This window comes from Myotis lucifugus, unplaced genomic scaffold, assembly GCF_000147115.1.
Source record: "Myotis lucifugus unplaced genomic scaffold, Myoluc2.0 scaffold_2092, whole genome shotgun sequence".
Lineage (NCBI taxonomy): Eukaryota > Metazoa > Chordata > Mammalia > Chiroptera > Vespertilionidae > Myotis > Myotis lucifugus.
The window spans coordinates 5,396-18,352 of record NW_005873140.1 but is presented as its reverse complement, the minus strand read 5'-3'; the positions used below and the strand labels follow the sequence as shown (position 1 = coordinate 18,352).

The 12,957-nt window shown below is 34.9% G+C and overlaps 1 pseudogene; it reads left to right on the top strand.

Moving 5' to 3' along the window:
* The first annotated feature begins 8,465 nt into the window (after window positions 1–8,465).
* Window positions 8,466–9,786, top strand: LOC102427739 (annotated as a pseudogene).
* The last annotated feature ends 3,171 nt before the right edge of the window (window positions 9,787–12,957 follow it).

Sequence of the window (12,957 nt, the reverse complement as noted above, 5' to 3'; positions counted from 1 at the left end):
CATCAAATATTTTCTTCATATTTAAGTATATGATTTTACATTTTTTTAAAATCAAACTTTTGGTTTTCTTAGATTTTCTATGTCTTGTATATTATACATAGTTGAATGTGAAAATTTTTCCAGTATGATGGGAAAAACTTTGTCTTTTAGCTGAAGAATTAGTCCCTTTAATATAATTTCAGATGTCTTTGGATTTAAATCTACCGTTTTATTTTGTGCTTTCTATTTGTCTCACATGTCCCACATATATTACTATCTATATATTTTTTTCGCTCTCTTTTTGGTCATCTTTCGGACTTAATATTTTTTATACCTTTTTCTCTTTTGCATGTTTCAGATTTATGTGTTTGCTTCTAATTTTGTGATTGATATAGGGGAATTATAATAATCATACTTATCAAAGTCTAAAATTTATTAAAACTTTCATTTTTCATCCTTATATAATAAAGAAGTTAGATCATTTAATCTTTATTTAGACCCCATTGTGACTTATATTTTATTACTGTTTATCATTTTAATTCTATTTAACATCCCTAGACATATTTAAAAAAATTATAGTTCATAGTCTTTTTCATTTACCCACATACTACTTTTTTGATTATCATTTCTTCTTGAATCTCAAATTTTTGGAGGTGGGACTTTTGGAGGTGATTAAGCCAGGAGATTGCAGCCTTCATGCTTCGGATCAGGGTTCTTATACAGAGAGCGCAGAGAGCTAGTCCCTCTCCTCTACCACATGATGAACACAATGAAAGGGGGTCATCTATTAAATATACCATATTACAAGGTGAAGGAAATACATCATTCTTTTTGTTTAAATACTACCTATGTGGTACTGTCACAAATTTACATAGGAACTGGGTAAAAATGCCATTTGGTTCTCTGCCAAATGTTTGCTATTTCTGATTCATTGTATTTCATAAATGCAAAACTAAAATTACCCTTTTTTTTTACTAGGTTCTAAGATTAGAATGACATGTTAGCCTAGATTATCATAATATTTAGAGTTTCATTTTTTTAATTTGAACTTCATAAGCCTTTAAGCTCTAAGCATAGCTAACTAACTTAATTGGTAACTTGCTACATTCTTTATTTTTTTCTTAATATGGTACAATAACTTTAGGTGTTTACCAAAATTTTATCCTATTACACTCAAAGACTGAATTTTGATATATGGTTGCACTATAAAAAAAAAAACACCTAAATTTGGAAATCCCAGTTATTTGCCCTTTAAATCTTGAAATACCAAATGTACCTTCCCAAATAGAATATATATATAATAAAACTGTTTTAATGTCATGCTTTTATACTGCTCTCGGGATGCCTGTCTGGGTTGTAGGAAAACTAAATATTCATACTGCTGAAAACTAAACCCTCTGAAATTCAAAAACATTTTCATAAATCCAACATTGGCATTATAAGACAGAATGAAAAAACTTCCTTTATTCATCTTCTTTTATTATGCTAAAACTATTTTTTCTGTTGCAGAAAAAAGCAAAAAATAAAAATAATCCACAAACTTTAGTATCCAAACAACTTTTTACCTTCTTCCATTTTACCTCTTACATAATTCTCTTGCTTTTGTAGGTCATTTATTTTTCTTAAAAAAAGTTTTTATTGATTTCAAAGAGAAGGAGGGAGAGGGAGAGAGATTGACACATCAATGATGGGAGAGAATCACCAATTTGCTGCCTCCCACACACCCACTACTGGGGATCAAGCCTGCAACTTGGGCATGCACCCTGACCGGAAATTGAACCATGACTTCCAATTTTTCGGGTTGGTGCTCAATCACTGAGCCACACTGGCTGGGCTATTTTACTTTTGTTGTCTACATTATTTTATTCTAACTTTTATAAATATGTAATCTATATAAGTATTCTTCCAAATGTACCTCTATATTTAATTATACTAATTTACTTTAATTGAATTAATGATATTTAATTATTTAATTCAATTCCATTATCCAGGCATTAAGGGCTTATTTACTCTCAGCTTCCATGTACATAATATATATTATTTTATAGTCCTTTTAAAACATTTTCAAAATTATTTATCTTGATAGGCATTGGATCCCCTCAAATATAATATAATCTTGTTTGAAAGTAAGTTTATACTACATTCATGAGTTAATTCATTATTTCATTCCAAATTTTTATTGAGCATGTATTATCTGCTAGGGATTATGCTATGCAGGGGGGAAAATGTGATAGGCAAGACTGATGTGATCCCTTCATTCATTGAGATTAAGTTCTCATTTTTATACATATGGAAAAAATCAGGACTGATTTAGGATACAATCTGATATATTTTGCAGAGATAAAATAGTAAGCACCAGAAAGGGGCCATAAACGGGAAATATCAAATTGTGATTGATTTATTGAAGAAAATTCAAGGGGAGGTGGGACTTCATGTCAGCTTCATAGATAGACAAAGCTTCTAATTAGAGATGCTGACACAGACATTTTTAATAGCTTTTCTGCCTTGCCAACCACCGAAAGCAACTAAAGAGTCACAACCCCAAGCCATAAATTGAAATATCTGCTGTATTGGAATAAATTGAAAGAGAATGAAAGACTTAACCTGTATCTAGCTCCTTGGTTTTAAGATTCCTTGACTACTAAATGTCACAATTCTGAGAAGAGCTCAAACCATCCTTCTAATATGTGACATGTAGAATGACATGTAGAAGCCGAGGCCAGCCTTGGGAGAGTCAGAGCAATGCCCCATAAGAACTCAGTCTAATGTAAAATGTTAGGAAAATGGAACAAAGGAAAGAGTAGTCTTTCTTGGTGAAGGAAGGCCTAGGTGAGGACTGGAGGGGACCAATGTGGACTATCCTTCACCTAGGGAGCCCATCCTTTCAGGAGGGTCTCAGCAAGCCATCGGACCTCCTGAGTGCCAAAAGCTAAATGAAGATGCTGGACCAGGACAGAGGACACAGAGGATTTAGTGAGGGAGGTTCTAAGATGTACAGCTCAAACTGAACCTTGAAGATGACAAATCTCACTTCTGCTGACACCCTCTCCAGTTGCTCTAATAGAATCGCCCCCCTTCTGTAACCAGAGAGGTGCCAGCTCATAGAATGAAGGAGAAAAGAATATAAGCAAGATGCAGATGATGGAGTTCTGCCAGAGGAGTCATTTATCACAGAAAATGAGAAATTTCAAAGCATACTCCACAGAAAATACAGTGATTACAAAAAATGTGAAAAATAGACAAAAGAAAACAGAAAAACTGAAGAGACAGCAAAAAGAAGAAAAGCAAGCTGGCAGAGGTTGGGGGGAAAATAATGGAGGGAAAAAACAAAAACTATTATTGGAACAAAATACAAAATGAAGAAGAGTGAAAATACAGAAACACAGCACAAACTTGAGAATATTACACAAAATGAAATAAAAAAGAACAAAAATAGGAAAGCAATTAGAGAGATGATTAAGATGGAGACAAAGAGATCAACATAATGATAAGCTGTGATTCTGAAGAAAATATGTAGAAATATGGATCAAATAAAATATTCATAATTATCCCAATTTTCTTTCAAGTATTAATATTAAAGATAGATTATCTCTGGTATTTAATAGCTCAGAACACAGAGCTAACATGACCCCTTCTTGAAATAGAAGCTCCTTTATAAAATGTCATTAAAAAAGAATCTAAATGTAAAGAGCTCAGAATTGAGAAACCATTATAAAACTATTTAAATATAGAACCAAAGATACAAATTCCTATAATTATAGATATAGAATGAATGCAACTATATAAATCTCAAAATTGTAAAACATATGGGGTATCCCCAAAAATGTACACACACACTTTGAATAATTATAAAGGCAGTGTTTATTAAAATAAATTTCATTTTCAAAATTGAGCTATAAGCTACTAAAGTAGGTATACATTTTGGGGGACACCTTCTGTATAATAAATTGGAGAGGAGGGAAAAACTGTGTGTACCTCTTGCCTTTCACAATGAGGAATATACCGATAGTGCTTAGTGTTGAAATATAAAATTTTATAAATGAGCTGATATATTAACTTTTCATAACTTTTTATCATATTTACTTTGAAGAATTATTTAGAAACTTTATAATTATAAGCATGTCATATGAAGCTTAGCAATTTATTTTGAGGAACATATTTAAAGACAAAATGTGACATTCCATTAAGTTACCAAATCATTCAGCAGTTGTCATTGATATGAAACAAGTGTATCTAAAACATTACTTGAAATGATTTTTTGTATAATCAAGTCTCATTTCTTTCAAAATTGATTGAATGATAAAGGGTATTTTTAAATTTTTAAGATGAACAGTTATGGAGAAACGAGTGACAAAGCCCCACTGGTGTGGCTCAGTGGTTGAGTGGTAACTCAGGAACCAAAAGGCCACCGGTTCTATTACTGGTCAGGGCACATGCCAGTGTTGCAGGCTTGATCTTTGGTAGGAGGCATGCAGGAGGTAGCCGATTGATGATGTTTCTCTCTCATCAATGTTTCTATCTCTCCAAAAATCCATAAAAAACATATTTTAAAAAAGAATGGCAAAAATGGGATTAAGAATATAGAGGAAGAAGAAATGAATAGGAAGACATTTGGAATGGCACCATGCAAGTACAACATGCAGCAATTTTTTTCATGTGTGTTACCTGCCTTTGAGTTGGCTTTGACTTCTAGAGACCCTATGAATGAGTCAGCAAAAAAGAAGAAAAGCAAGCTGGCAGCGTTAGTGGGGGGGAAATAATGGAAGGAAAAAACTAAAACTATGAATGAGTGACGTCCACAATGTCTTCTCCTCAGCAGTCCTGCTCAGCTGCTGTAGACTCATGCCTATGGCTTCTTTTATAGTCAGTCCATTGCATATTTGGTCTTCTTTTCTGCTGTTTTCTATTTTTCTTGGTTCAGGGTGGGGCAAAAGTAGGTTTACAGTTGTTCATATGGAAAATAGTATAATAATTAATAAATACTAATATAAGAATAAACTCCATGTTTTGTGTACTCACAACTGTAAACCTACTTTTGTCTCACCCTGCATTACTACCTTTTCCAAGGAACCCTGCCTTCTCATGATGTGCCTGAAGTAAGACAGCTTCAATTCTGTTTTTTTTTAAAAATATGTTTTATTGATTTTTACAGAGAGGAAGTGAGAGAAATAGAGAGTTAGAAACATCGATTCAGCTGCCTCCTGCACACTCCCTACTGGATATGTGCCTGCAACCAAGTTACATGCCCTTGACTGGAATTGAACCTGGGACCCTTTAGTCCACAGGCCGACGCTCTATCCACTGAGCCAAACCGGTCAGGGCCAATTTTGTTATTTTTGCCTCCAGTGATGTTTCAGGCTTCATTTGTTGTAGGACCCACTAGTTTGTCTTTCTGGTGGTTCGGGATATCTGTAGAGCTCTCCTCTACCACCATATTTCAAATGGATCAATTTTTTTTTCCAATCAGCTTTCTTCACTGTCCAACTTTCACATCTGTACATAAGAGTTGGGTGTACGAGGATGTGGATGATCTTAACCTTGGTCTCTAATGACATATCTTTGCTCTGGTGATCTTTCCTCATTCTTCCATTGCTGCCCTTCTGAGTCTCAGCCTTCTCCTGAGTTCTTGGCTGCAGTCTCCATCTGCATTGATTACTGAACCAAAATAAACAAAATCTTTAAACAAGTTGAATGGCTTCATTGTCTATGTTAAATATGTGTATTTCTTCTGTAGTCATGATTTTTGTCTTCTTATTCTTCAAATGCAGTCATTCTTTGGTACTTTCTTCTTTCACTTTCACCAGAAGTCATTTCAAACTATTTGCCTTTTGCCAGCAAGATGGTGTCATCTGTGTATCTTAAGTTACTAATATTTCTTCCACCAATTTTCATTCTTCCTTCCTCTGAGTCTAGCGCAGTTTTTCGTCTAGCCCAGATTTTTTCATTACCAAATAAAAATTGTAGCAAACCAACATGTGAATATGAAAAATGTGGGTTTGTGGCCTAAGGGCATGGGGTTTACCCTTATTTTAGATAAGGGTAAGCCTACCCTTATTCTATTTAAGTGCCATAAAAAATCGTCTTCCTTCATGTTTTAATATTCTTAAACAAAATAGAATTACCTCCTTTCATGGTTAAGAGAATGTGTTTGATCTGCACAGAAACATTTGGATTCTGTGCATGGAATAATTGAATATAAATAGATATTCTCATTGTTCTGGCCCTAGAATAGCCAGGTATACAGTGTATTTTAAAACCTAGTGGGGGCGCGGGTGGTGAGAGATCAACCAAAGACTTGTATGCATACATATAAGCATAACCAATGGACACAGACACTAGGGGGGTGAGGGCATGTGCTACTTTGAACAATAATAAAATTTAAAAATAAATAAAACAATGGTCAAAACCTAAAAAAATAATAATAAAAAATAAATAAAACCTAGTAGAAATAAGACTACTTTCTTGAAAAACAGTATTACTTGCCAGGAAAGAGTATTTGTTCCTTGGACATCAAAAAATGCAGCAAAGCCCTAACCAGTTTGGCTTAGTGGATAGAGCGTTGGCCTGCGGACTGAAGGGTCCTGGGTTTGATTCCGGTCAAGGCCATGTACCTTGGTTGCGGGCACATCCCCAGTGGGGGTTGTGCAGGAGGCAGCTGATTAATGTTTCTCTCTCATTGATGTTTCTAACTTTCTGTCCCTGTCCCTTCCTCTCTGTAAGAAATCAATAAAATATATTTAAAAAATGCAGCAAAGAGAATATATGAATTATTGTGATTGATTTTGTGAACTTATAGGAAATATAAACTTAGAGCATTTTAGATTTATTTAGTGCTTTCCTTATGGACTGGGCTCTTATCCAATTAAAAAAATTTATTGATTGATTTTTAGAGAGAAAAAGAGGAAGGGAAGGAGGGAGAGAGAAAGATTTATTGTACTACCTCATAGAGTTAAGAACAGTGCCTGACACATAGTAAGCACTCAATGAGTGCTATTATTATTGTCATCATCATTATCACTATTATTTCAGTTACTAAAATGCTGATGTGACCATATTGTACATATAATTTTATTCACCTCTCTAATTATTTTCTTATGATAAATTCCTAAAAGTGAAATTGCTAAGTCAAAGGATACGTGCACTTTTAATAACATTGGCAAATTACTTTTTAACAAGGTTAAGTTAATTTATCTTCTCAGCAGGGCATGACAGTCAGTGTGTGTTTCTTCCAATTCTCACTAATTCTCACTAATTTCATTTAATAACTGATGAGAACTTAAATAGCAAGAAATGCTATTACAGTTTCATTTTAACTTTTTTTAAATTGTTGAGTTGAACTTTTAAAAATTAAGGTATAACTCACATAGAACAGTGTATTAGTTTCAGATGTACAACATAATGACTTGATATTTATATATGTTGAGAAATGATACTATAATGAGTCTAGTTAATAGCCATCAGTATACTTAGCTATACATAATTTTTTATGAGAGTTTTTAAAAATATTTTTATTGGTTTCAGTGAGGAAGGGAGAGGGAGAGATAGATAGAAACATCAATGATGAGAGAGAATCATTGATTGGCTGCTTTCTGTAAGCCCCACATGGGGGATCGAGCCCACAACCCCAGGCATGTGCCCTGACAGGGAATTGAACTGTGATCTCCTGATTAGGTCAACACTCAACCATGGAGCCACACTGCCTGGGCTTGATGAGAATTTTTAAGATTACTCTCTTAGCAACCTTCAAATATGTAATATAGTTTTATTAACTATAGTTGCTATGTTATACCTTATGTCACCATGTCTTATTTGTTTTATAACCGGAGGTTTGTACCTTTTGACTGTCTTCATCTATTTAGCTCACTCCTCTATTACTTGTCTCTAGCAACCACCAATATGTTCTCTGCATCTATGACCTTGAGTGTTTTTTGTTGTTGTTGTTTTGTGGTCCTTTCCTTTCTCTCTCTCTCTCTCTCTCTCTCTCTCTCTCTCTCTCTCTCTCTTTCTTTCTTTCTTTTTGTAGATTCCACATATAAGCGAGATCATGGAGTATTTGTCTTTATCTGTCTGATTTATTTCACTTAGCATAATCCTTCCATGTTATTGCAAAGGGAAAATTTCATTCTTTTTTATGTTGAAAAATTTTTCATTGTATATATCTATGCCACATTTTCTTTGCCCAATCATCCATCTGTGAACATTAGGTTGTTTCCATATCATGGCTACTGTAAATAATACTGCAATGACCTTGGGGTGCATTTAACTTTTTGAACTAGTGTTTGTTGTGTTTTTTGTTTTTTTTCCATTGTCTTTGGGTAAATAGCCAAAAGTGAAATTGCTAGATCAGATGCTAAACTTTTTAAATCTCCTTATTGGTTATTTATATTCTTTGCCATTTTAAAGTGGGATATATTAATTGAACTAATAATTTGTAATGATCCACGTTTATAACATACATGCCTCTGGAAGTATTGATGCATTGAGACATGAGCAGACTTGCGGCCAGACAGAATTCACTTCTCACCTGGGAGCAGGAAGCTGAGAAGGCTTTGAGGAAGTTGTCATCTCTCTCTGTGGAGGTAGGATTGTGTGTTTGCTCTTAGAAGACAGCCAGGAAAGCATTCATTTTCTAGGTACTGAACCATACCTATTAAGGGCTTTTAAGGTTGTGGGGACTCCAGCTATAAGCTGAGTGAAGTGTGTAAAATGGGACAGTTTCAGGAAGAGCTTTATCAAAATAAAGAACATAAGAAATAGGAGAGTGATGTCTCTTGTAAAAATCCCAAAATGGTATTGCCAAGTTGGAAGGACAGGACAGACAAGACATCTGGGAGATGGATGATGACTGAAAGGGGGCAAACAGGGGATCAGACAACAAAGAAGTTGAAGGCTTGTTTGGGGACCAATCTAAAAAATATTATCTATCCCTTCTGGTGCCCACCTTGTGTATAAATGAGCCAGGATGTCTATGTAAAATGGAAGTAGTATTTGACTCACTATACCCTTTTCAAGAGCATGAGTTTCCCTGTTTATCTTTGTATTCAGAATGCTAAGATTATGCCAAATTCATAATAGGGGTGTAAGAAATATTACTAGTTAACTTAAAAAATAGAGGTAGTAGAACAGTTAGCAAAAGGCCTAGGAAGGTACAGCAATGATGCATGGATGTTTGGAAAAAAAGAGGAATGGAGCTCTTTGCCACATCTACTGTGAAGATGGAGAAATTAGACTGTCAACATCCCAGAAAATGTGGACATCACTCTGAAGGGACACACAGTTATTGTGAAGGGCCCAGAGGCACCCTGTGGAGGGGCTTCAACCACATCAATGTAGAGTTCAGTCTTGTTGGAGAGAAAAAGAAGAGGCTCCGGGTTGACAAATAGGGAAACAGAAAGGAACTGGCCATGGTTCTCACTATCTGCAATAATGTACAGAACAGGATCAAGGCTGTTATACTAGGCTTTTGTTAGAAGATGAGTTCTGTGTTCGCTCACTTCCCCATCAAGATCATTATTCAGGAGAATGGTTCTCTTGTTGAAATCAGAAATTTCTTGGGTGAAAAATACATCTGCAGAGTTTGGATGAGTTCAGGTTTTGCTTGTTCAGTATCTCAAGTCTACAAAGATGAGTTGATTCTTGAAGGAAATGACATTGAACTTGTGTCCATTTCAGCTGCTTTGATTCAGCAAGCCACAACAGTTAAAAACAAGGATATCAGAAAATTTTTGGATGGGATCTATGTTTCTGAAAAAGGAACAGTTCAGCAGGCTGATGAATAAGATCTAAGTTGTCCAGCTATAGAAATAGCAAGATGCTGAATGATTTGTCACACGTACTTGAATTATTCTAAAGATGCAATAAAAGGCTTGTATTGGAAAAAAAGAGGAATGGAAAACAGTGGAATATGGTTATCAAGGTCAACCTCACCAAATAAAAATGTTACACCAAAGGCAAGGCAAACTTAACAGATAGGCTTAAGGATTGAGAAATCAATGCAAACCAAGAAGACTGGGAATACAGACATTAGAAAACAACAAAGGGGTATCTCGATATTGGGATGAACATCTGTCTCATATGTGCATATATGTTAGAATCTATAACAGGATACATTTTCCAAGTGGATCAGTCATTCATTTACTTACTCAGTAACTATACATTGAGCAGGCATCATGTGGCAGAATATGCTACTCACTGGGCATACGATGGTGAACAAGGTGCATTCTATTACTTCAAAAAGCAAACAATTACAACACTATAAGGCCATGATGAGATTATGAGTTTTTAAATGAGTTTCAATGGACAAGCCTAACCCAGCCAAGGAGATGATGCAGGCTTCCCAGAGGAGATGAGAAAATAGGGCTATTGTGATGAATGACTAGTTGAGCCGAGGGAGGGAGAGTTAGAGCGTAAAGCCCTGAAAGGGGCAGCAGAAGGCACCCCAGTATGGAGTTGAGAAAGATTTGGAGGATTCACTCAGGAAACCTCCTGCATTTTGGTGTGCATGAAACCTGGAGCCTGCACAAGAAGCAGGCATATAATTGATTGGATTTTTAAAAATTTTAACCACCAATTGTATCCTTAGTGGCATGACCTAAAATAAGTACAATTCTTAAATATTATTTTAGAATTGTTGTAAGTACAGTGAGACATAAAGTCAAAGATTGGCTAGAATATGTTGAGAATGTTTACATTTTACTGGAATATTTGAGTGTGGCCACAGAAATGTAAGTTCCATTGCAGGCCGAACTCAACTATTATTTTTCCCCATTGAATCCCCAATATCTGGAATTATGCCTAGTAAATAAATATCTGTTGATGGAAAGTAAAGGAACGAATGATGCTGCCACAACTTGACACATGTTTAACATGAAATGCTTTAAATTCCAGACTGGTTTCCGGCTGATATTTTTGCATTTACTGGCCTCCTCCCCTGTTCACGAATAATTTGTTGTCAGCAAATAAAAGTCAATGTTAATATTAGCCTACATTAAACACAATTAGCAGGGAAAATCTTCAAGAAATAAAAACATCATGCCTTCTAAAATCAAATATTTTTCTTAGATTATTTCAGTGTTCTCCACCAGGGACAATATGCTCCTCCCCACCCAACACACACACACACACACACACACACACACACACACACACACACACGTGATATTCAGCAATGTCTCAAGACATTTTTTATTGTCAGGACAGGAAGAATGCCACTGGCATCTGGAAGGTAGAAACAGGGATGCTCATAAACATTCTACAACACACAGGATGCCCCCCACAACAACAAAAAATATCCAGTCCAAATGTCAGTCATGCTAATGTTGAGAACTCTTGGATATTTTAAATCAGGGTCTCTACTTATTTGGCACAGATTACCAGTGGTGGTTTTACTTTTAATGCTTAGCACTCTTCTAGCTCTTAAAGTCTGTGTTTTTATTACAGAAAATGCGTTTGACTCTTTAACCTAACAAAATATAGTAGAAGGCATAGATGAGAAAATGGATTTTGGCTCTTGAACAAAGTGTGCATGGAAGAGTTAGCCATTTGCCTGCTGCTAAAATGAGATAAAATATTGGAGCCAATTTTTTTCTTGTTTTCTTTCCAGAAAACAAGATCACTGTATTTTCATTTTTTTTTAAGGAATGATGGTAATACTTCACTCGCAGTTATTGATAAATAATGGTGAGATTTCAAGCACTGACTTACTAGAGCTTTTTAAAACACATCTTTCACTTTTCCTTTGTTCTTTAGAATTGGATTTTTATATAAACTCTACCTCTGTAAGTATAAGGATTTATAACCAAGGTTGGTCTTCATTTTTGGCTATAGTACCAGCAGTAGTTAACCACTGGTAGTGGATAAAGTATGAAAACAATTTCTACACGATAAACATAGAGCTTCTGCTCTAAGCCCCCTCACTATCATCCCCAGTGACCCCGCCCCACTACAGACCCTTCTCCATCACCCCACACTTCAGCAATTACAGGGTTTAATTAATGCCTGCCCTGTTAAGTGCCTTTCAGCTCCAATATCGTCTGTTCTGATTGGCTGATTCCAACAGCACTCCCAGCCTCCCCAAGTTGTTAAGTACTTTGAATAGTGTTTTGATTATATCACCAGCTATAACCTTGGTCAGGTAGTTCTGTCATTACTATTGGTGGAGGTGGTGCTTATCTGAAATGCCAATAAGTAAAAGTAGGTGAAAGGCTTCTTTTCCTTGGTATCTAGGTATTTGTTTAAATGTTTTCAAGGAAAACAGATGACCTCAGATATGAACCAAAATTTGGTCTTCCACAATATCTTCCTTTAAGTTCCAGGAAATATATCTATAGCATTCTGCAAAGAAATTATGGTAAAAAAAATCATGGCAAAAATGTGACTATTCTGTTCAGGTTCATTTCAAATGTGCAATACACAGAGAATTATAAATAATAGTGTAAATGAAGCACAATTTCGAATAAAAAGGTAACAATGTTTACATGGAAAAAAATAGTGAGGAAATGAGCAATATGACATGAGTGGTTTAATTATGGAGCACTAAATCCATATAATGAGGTATTAAATATACAAGCATGATAAATAGGGAATGACACATTCAACTCTCAGGCACTAAAATTCATGAAAAGAGATCTCTTCAATTTTAAAATTAAATATATTTTAGTACTAACATCATTATTATTTTTATAAGTTTAATCAATACAAAAATTACAAAGACAAGAGTAAAAAATAATTCCAAGTCTCACCACTCATAACAATTATTAACAACTGGTGAACCTTGATCTACATGTTGCTTAATGTACTTAGGCAGACATGATGGATGGATGGATGGATGGATGGATGGATGGATGGATGTTTAGATAGACAGATAGGTAGATAGATTAAAAACAAAGTGATATTACACTATGTTTTATTACAAACAATTACATTTTACTTATTCTAAATTTTTAAAAAGCAAAATAATTTTTGAAGCTGAAATTTTTT